Source organism: Phodopus roborovskii, unplaced genomic scaffold (genome assembly GCF_943737965.1).
Source record: "Phodopus roborovskii unplaced genomic scaffold, PHOROB, whole genome shotgun sequence".
In the NCBI taxonomy this organism is placed as follows: domain Eukaryota; kingdom Metazoa; phylum Chordata; class Mammalia; order Rodentia; family Cricetidae; genus Phodopus; species Phodopus roborovskii.
In genome coordinates this window covers 159,877-168,781 of record NW_026126284.1, presented here as the reverse complement: position 1 = coordinate 168,781, position 8,905 = coordinate 159,877, and the positions used below count along the sequence as shown (strand labels likewise).

General features: G+C 38.8%; 1 pseudogene; it reads left to right on the top strand.

Annotated features, from left to right (window-relative positions):
• Window positions 1-560: 560 nt before the first annotated feature.
• On the top strand, window positions 561-1,296 carry LOC127218678 (serine/arginine-rich splicing factor 3-like; annotated as a pseudogene).
• Window positions 1,297-8,905: the final 7,609 nt, after the last annotated feature.

Below are 8,905 nucleotides of genomic sequence, written 5' to 3'. Positions count from 1 at the left end.
GCCCTCCTATAGTACTGCTGGAAACAGAAGCAAACACCCAAACCTAAACACTGAGTTTAACTAGAATCCAGATGCAGATGGACAGAAGAAGACCAGGTTGTAGAAACACACAGAGACAGCTGACCTGAACAAGGAGCAAATGACAGGCACCCAGACTGACAGCTTTGAATCCAGCATGGTACTGACTCAGTCTTCTCTAAATATGTGTCTCAGCCAGAAGGACTGAGCAGTCTTAGGGACTGCAGACAGTGGAACCAGGATGTATTCCTCATGCACAAAAGGTCATTGCAGACACATCCCCCATGGAGGGTACTCCCTTAACCTAGAAACAGGAGAGATGTCCTAGTCCCTACTTCAAATGAATTGACAGATCTACATGACTACACCTGGATGGCATTGTCATACATGTGGAATTGGGTTGGGAGCTGGGAGCAGAGGGTGGTAAGGGTGCATGTGAGTGGGAATAGCATGTAAATGGGTGGGAGGGAGGGAGAGAGAGGGAAATGGGATCGACATGTGAAATAAAAAAATAAATAAGTGCGCCATTTCGTGGGCGCCAGGGAACGGAGAGCATCTGCTAAAGCAGATCCCGAAGTGCGCGGGTGGGCCTGACGGAGTGTTGGGGTTTGAACCTCGGTGTTTGAACCCAGGATCTCAAAATGCATCGTGATTCCTGTCCACTAGATTGTAAGGTGTATGTAGGTAATCTTGGAAACAATGGGAACAAGACTGAACTAGAGCGGGCTTTTGGCTATTATGGACCACTTCGAAGTGTGTGGGTTGCTCGGAACCCTCCTGGCTTTGCTTTTGTTGAATTTGAGGATCCCGAGATGCAGCTGATGCTGTCCGAGAGCTGGATGGAAGAACACTATGTGGCTGTCCTGTGAGAGTGGAACTGTCGAATGGTGAAAAAAGAAGTCGAAATTGTGGCCCGCCACCCTCTTGGGGCCGTCGCCCTCGAGATGATTATCGAAGGAGGAGTCCTCCACCTCGCGAAGATCTCAAGAAGGAGAAGCTTCTCTCGAAGCCGGAGCAGGTCACTTTCTAGAGATAGGAGAAGAGAAAGGTCTCTGTCTCGGGAGAGAAACCAAAAGCCATCTCGGTCTTTCTCTAGGTCTCGTAGCTGATCTAGGTCAAATAAAAGGAAATAGAAGACCAGCTTGCTAAAGAAGTGGTGTACAGGAAATAACTTCATTTGACAGGAGTATGTACAGGAAATTCAAGTTTTGTTTGAGACTTCATAATCTTGGTGCATTTTTAAGATGTTTTAGCTGTTCAAATTTGCTTTGAACTTTAGTTTTTTAAAAATTAAAAAAAAACTAAATCCTAGCCCATTTAAAGTTTAATTTGCTAATGATAAAAAAACCATAGGGGTAGTAGAAAAAAAATTAATATTTCTTTTGTCGAAGAGATGGTATGTGGTGGAGAGGTGAGTATAAAAAGATGTATTATAAAAATATGAGAAAACAACACCACAGCAAAAAGGAAAGGAAAGGGAACCCAACCCGAAACCAAAGAACATTTTACTTATTTGTTTATAAAAACAAAACACCAACAAAATATATTTTTAAATAGGAAAGGATTTTTTTTAACCGCCCCCTCACTATAAGAGGGTGGGTTTATAGCCCACCAACACAAAGGGAGGAAGCAGAACAAAAATATTCACAATACCACTGCCAACAACAAACCTAAATCAAACAACCATCAACAATCAATGGTCCTTACTCACCCTCAACATTAATGGTCTTAACTCACCTATAAAAAGACACAGATTAACAGAATGGATACGAAGACAGAATCCATCCTTCTGCTGCATACAAGAAACACATCTTAGCTCCAAAGATAGACATTACCTCAGGGTAAAGGGTTGGGAAAAGATTTTCCAATCAAATGGAAATAAGAAGCAAGCAGGCGTAGCTATCCTAACATCTAACAAGCTAGACTTCAAACCAAAACTAGTCAAAAGAGATGAAGACGGTCATTTCATATTCATCTCAGGGAGAAATCAATCAACACAAAGTCTCAATTCTGAACATCTATGCCCCTAATACAAAGTCACCCACATTAGTAAAAGAAACACTACTAAAACTCAAAGCTCATATAAAACCTCACAAACTTATAGTGGGAGACTCCAATACACCACTCTCAACACTAGACAGGACCACAAATCAGAAACTCAACAAAAGAAACAAAAGAATTAACAGAAGTTATGTCTCAACTGGGGCTAACAGACATCTATAGAACATTCCATCCAAAGACAAAAGAATATACCTTCTTCTCTGCTCCACATGGAACCTTCTCTAAAATCAACCACAGACTAGGTGACATAACAAACCTCAACAGATACAAGAGAATAGAAATAATCCCCTGTATCTTATCGGACCACCGTGCTTTAAAATTGGAATTCAACAACAACACAAATAGCAGAAAACCTGCAAACTCATGGAAACTTAACAATGTGCAATTGCACAACTCCTGGGTCAAAGAAGAAATAAAGAAAGAAATTAAAGACTTTCTAATATTCAACGAGAATGAGGATACAACATACCCAAACTTATGGGACACCGAGAAAGCAGTGCTACGAGGGAAGTTCATTGTACTAAGTGCCCATATGAAGAAAACAGAGGATAGTCACATAAATGAATTAACAGCGCAACTGAAAACCTTAGAACAGAGAGAAGCGAATTCACCCCCAGGAGCAGACGCCAGGAAATAATCAACTTGAGGGCTGAAATCAACAAAATAGAAACCAGGAAAACAATACAAAAAATCAATGCAACAAACAGTTGGTTTTTTGAGAAAATCAACAAGATAGATAAACCTTTATCCAAATTAACGAAAAAGCAGAGACAGAACATGCAAATTAACAAAATCAGAAACGAAATGGGGAACATAACAACAGACACAGAAGAAATCCAGACAATTTTCAGGTCATACTTCGAAAATCTGTATTCCACAAAAATTGAAAATTCAAAGGAAATGGACAAGTTTCTGGATAACTATCACTTACCAAAATTAAATCAAGAACAGACAAACAACTTAAATAGACCTATAACCCGAAATGAAATAGAAGCAGTCATCGAAAGCCTTCCAATGAAAAAAAGTCCATGGCCAGATGGATTCAGTGCAGAACTCTACCAGACATTCAAGGAAGAACTAATACCACTACTCCTCAAACTGTTCCACAAGATAGAAACAGAAGGTTTATTGCCAATCTCTTTTTATGAGGCCACAATAACTTTGGTACCCAAACCTCACAAAGACACAACAAAGAAAGAAAACTACAGACCAATATCCCTGATGAACATCGATGAAAAAATACTCAATAAAATAATGCCAAACCGAATTCAAAAATACATCAGAGAAATCATCCACCATGATCAAGTAGGCTTCATACCTGGATTGCAGGGATGGTTTAACATACGAAAATCTATCAACGAGATCCACCATATAAACAAACTGAAAAAGAAAAACCATATGATTATCTCCCTAGATGCAGAAAAAGCCTTCGATAAAATTCAACACCCTTTCATGATAAAGGTATTAGAGAGGTCAGGGATAACAGGAACATAACTAAACATAATAAGAGCAATATACAGCAAACCAACTGACAATATCAAACTGAATGGAGAGAAACTTAAGCCAATTCCTCTAAAATCAGGAACAAGACAAGGCTGTCCTCTCTCTCCATATCTCTTCAATATCGTACTAGAAGTTCTAGCTAATGCTATAAGACAACTGAAGGAGATCAAGTGGATCCAAATTGGAAAGGAAGAAGTCAAACTGTCTCTATTTGCAGATGATATGATAGTTTACATAAGCGACCCAATAAACTCTACCAGGGAAGTCCTACAGCTGATAAACACCTTCAGCAAACTAGCAGGATACAACATAAACTCAAAAAAATCAGTAGCCCCATTTTTTTCACACGACATAGAGGCAGAGAAAGAAATCAGAGAAACATCACCCTTTACAATAGCCACAAGCAACATAAAGTATCTTGGTGTAACACTTACCAAACAAGTAAAAGATCTATATAATAAGAAATTTGTGACACTAAAGAAAGAAATTAAAGAAGATACCAGAAAATGGAAAGACCTCCCATGCTCTTGGATAGGTAGGATAAACATAGTAAAAATGGCAATCTTACCAAAAGCAATCTACAGATTCAATGCAATCCCCATTAAAATCCCACCACAATTCTTCACGGACCTTGAAAGGAAAATAATCAACTTTATATGGAAAAACAAAAGACCCAGGATAGCCAAAACAACCCTATACAATAAAAGAACTTCAGGAGGCATCACCATTCCTGACATTAAGCTCTACTACAGAGCTATAGTTCTGAAAACAGCCTGGTATTGGCATAAAAATAGACAGGTAGACCAATGGAATCGAATTGAAAATCCTGATATTAATCCACGCACCTATGAACACCTGATTTTCGACAAAACAGCTAAAATTATACAATGGGGCAAAGACAGCATCTTCAACAAATGGTGCTGGCACAATTGGATGAGGGTGTGTAGAAGACTGCAGATAGACCCATGTCTGTCGCCATGCACAAAACTCAAGTCCAAATGGATCAAAGACCTCAACATCAATCCAGCCACATTGAACCTCTTAGAAGAGAAAGTAGGAGGTACCCTTGAACAAATTGATATAGGAGACCGCTTCTTGAACATAACTCCAGGGGCACAGACACTGAAAGAAACAATTAATAAATGGGACCTCTTCAAACTTACAAGCTTCTGTAAGGCAAAGGACACAGTTGACAAGACCAAATGGCAGCCCACTGACTGGGAAAAGATTTTCACTAATCCTATATCCGACAAAGGGCTGATCTCCAAAATATACAAAGAACTCAAGAAACTAGTCAACAAAACACCAAATAACCCTATTAAAAAATGGGGTACAGAACTGAAGAAAGAATTCTCAATGGAGGAAATCAAAAAGGCTGAAAGACACTTAAGAAAATGCTCCACATCCTTAGCTATCAGGGAAATGCAAATCAAAACAACTTTGAGATACCATCTTACCCCTGCCAGAATGGCTAAAATTAGAAACACCAGTGATGACTTATGTTGGAGAGGATGTGGAGAAAGTGGAACACTCCTCCACTGCTGGTGGGAGTGCAAACTCATACAGCCATTTTGGAGATCAGTATGGCGGTTCCTCAGGAAAATGGGAATTAGTTTACCACAGGACTCGGCAATCCCCCTCTTAGGCATACACCCAAAGGATTCACATCAATGCAACAAAGACATCTGTTCAACTATGTTCATAGCAGCACTATTTGTAATAGCAAGAACCTGGAAGCAACCTAGATGCCCTTCAATTGAAGAATGGTTAATGAAGATGTGGCATATCTACACAATGGAATACTACTCTGCAGAAAAAAGTAATGGTATCTTGAAATTCGCAGGCAAGTGGATGGCACTTGAAGAAACCATCCTGAATGAGGTAACCCAGTCACAAAAAGAGAAACACAGTATGTACTCACTCACATATGGATTTTAGAACTAGATCAAATGATCACCAGCCTATAATTCACATCACCAGAGGAACTAGGATACAAGTTGTATTCTAAGAGATTCATATAAAGTCCCTCACAGAACTGGGAAGGGACAAGTCCCCCAGACCTCAGGTAAAGTGGGGGAGGACAGCTAATGGAGAGAGAAGTAGGAGAAAATGAGAGGGAGGAGAGGAAGGCATGTGCGACCAGGAGGATTGAGCCTGGTTAGGAATGGAAAATAGGAAAGAGAGAGAGAGACAGAGACAGAGAGACAGCACATAAAAGAGGGAGCCAATATTGGTTTGAAGATAAATTTTAACACAAAGTAAGGTCGAGGGAACTACAAGACTGCTCCCAACTAACAATCTCAGCTTCCGTGGAAAGGCTATCATAAATGCCCTTCCCGGAGAGTGAGATCAACAACTAACTTATCCATGGAGTCCTCAACTAATTCCTGTTGAAAACAGGAGCAAACACCCATACATAAACACTGAGTCGAACTAGAACCCAGAAGCAGATGGAGAGGACAAGACCATGTGATAGAAGTACATAGAGACAGCTTACCTGAACAAGGAGGAGCTAAGGGCCACTAGACTGATAGCTGGGAAGCCAACAGGGGACTGACTCGGACCCCCCTGAATATGGGTCTCAGCCAGGAGGTCTGAGCAGTCTAAGAGACCTCAGACAGTGGAGGAGGATGTATCCCTGGTGCACAAAAGGACTTTGCAAACATATCCCCCATGGAGGGATAACTGCCTTATTCTAGAGATAGGAGAGAAGCCCTAGTCCCTACTTCACAGGACCTGTCAGATCTACATGACCCCAACTTGATGGCATTCCCCTACATATGGTATTGTGGTGGGGGGGTTGGGAGGGGAGGGTGTTTAGAGTGCATGGGAGAGGGTAGAGAGGGCAAAAGGGAGGGACGGAGGGAGGGAGAGGGAACTGGGATCGACATATAAAATAATAAATTAAAAAAAATGCTTTGACTCCAAAATTTAAGTTGAAGAACAAGTTACTGGGGAAAAGTATTTCTATTTTTGTTTCCACAGAAAATGAAAAGATGTGGATTCCTTCCAGACTAATGTGGTTTGATCACACCAGAACCCTGAAACAGAGTACAAGCTGATCCTACATTCCAAACAGCTGGACAAAATAGCCCTACAGACTACAGCTAGGATATCTGAATCTTCTTTGAATCCCCCAAGACAGCGCCCCTTACCAGTAGGAAGTAGTTTGGAAAGAACGACGCGCAAATTCCCAAATATTGTGTATAAATGTTTGTTTTCATTTAATTGGACTTTGTTATATAAAATTAAATAAAAAATTCTCTATTAAAAAAATAAAATAAATAAGTAAATTAAAAAATAAAATAAAATAAGTAACCCCAGGGCAGAATCTTACAGGCTGCTGGTAATACAGAGCACCAGTGTAAACAGCACCAGGCTCCTCCTGGTACAAAAGTCCTAAGCCATGCTCATCCTGGATACATGCTGGGTTGCTGAAGGCCTAGGTGCATTGGGCAACATGGTGGGCAGTCAGAGAGGAGAGGAGTTCTGAATACCTAGGGGCTAATGACAGAACCAGACCCTCGCCCAGCCCTCCTCTCCTCAGGTGGCAGTGACTGTGACCACAGGGAAAGGTGTGAGGGGGAGAGTGGGGAGGAGGAGGATGAGGGGTATTGTGGAGAACAGCTTTGGTAAAGATTTTTGTGTCAACTAACAAAATAAAAATAACAAAATATATGGTAATTACAAGTGATGGCTATGTGCAGACTTGTTACAATCAGTCTGAAGCAAAGAAGACAAAATAAGATAACAGTGTTCTAGTAGACAGGTCAAGTGGTCTGCAGATTTATAGGTAGGTCAATGCAATTCATCAAAGCAGAACAGAGAACATCAGAAGGAACTTCAGGTGTTACGAGTATGATTCCATTTCTCTGGGCAATAAAAGGTAGAACAGGAAAAAGGATTGGCAAGATCCAGAAGAGTGGAAAAGAGATAAAAATAAAATTATAATACTGAAAGATAACATAAAAGAAGATCTTGTGTAACCCATAAAATTCATAAAAGGAGCTAACAGTTAAGAGAGCAGAGGGTGCAGAGAGGCTCAGGGGAAAGCACCAATGTAAGAAGGTAGAGTCAGGAATTAAATAAATAAATAAGATTTCACTTCAGGAATTCATATCTGGGTAAGAGTCACTAATAAGAAAAAAGAAAAAGAGAAAAGGAGAGACATTTCTACGCTAGGGATGAATGTCTGAGAAAATCGAAAGAGACTAAAGGTAATGTAAAAAGTTATGGAGGTTCAAAGAAAAGGCGCCAAATGTCGAGAAAGATGTAAACTGTTTGCTGTGGGCTCTCATATCTACAAATACAAACGTAAGATTAGTAATATGAGTTAAAATTTTTGACCATACCAGGTTAATGGTTTAAAAGTTCTGTTTATTTCTCTCAAGAAAAATATATGTACTTGCTAAAAATTTCTATCAGTGTTTCCTGTTAGAAACCTGTTTATTGCAAGAATAGAGCTAAAACAAAAATGGTTTAAACATTTTTGCTGTCTAATGATAAGAGCCCCCATCTCAAAATTTACCTCTGAGCACTGGTCATTAAATTCAGATTATCAGAAAATCGGATGTCCTTTTTAATATAGATGGCATTAATTCTGTTTTATGTCAAAAGCTGTTAAAAATTGAAACTAGTTAAAACGTTATAATTATAAACACTGGAAATTAACATAAACTTAACAGACACCAAGGTGACAATGGTTTTAAAGACATAAAGGGTGCTAAAATTATTTGATATTATAAGAAGCCATTACAGGATGTTTAATTGTTTTATAAAACAGTTTTTAAATGTTTAAATTCAGAAAGGTTGCATTATATTTGTGCTTTATTACATTGTTAATATTTGTACTTAATTTAAAGGGCTAAAATTTAAAATCATAGCCATACACTGTGTATACTAACCAAAAGTTGAGAAGCTCATTTTTTTATGATACAGAGGACAATCCATCCTTGTTTTTGCTAAATTTGGTAAGCATAAGCTAGTTAGATAAACTGAATCACATAGCTGTTTTATGTTTCCCTAAAAGGAGTTTCAAATTAAAATCAGTATTTTTAAAGCTAAAACTGACAATGCAAAGTTCTAGTTTTATAAAATCTGGTAACTATTATAAAATGTTAAGAAACACAAGTTACCAGCCATCTTTATTGATTAACTTTTTAATTAAGTAGTATTGATTAATAACAGGAATAAACCTCACTCTGTCTCCTATACATATTCTAAAAGTATAAGCTCAAATCAAGTAACTGAAAACCAAGTTGTCTATTAAGATCTACCTAGAAATACTTCAAATACTACAGAGATCTGTAGAATAAGATATTTA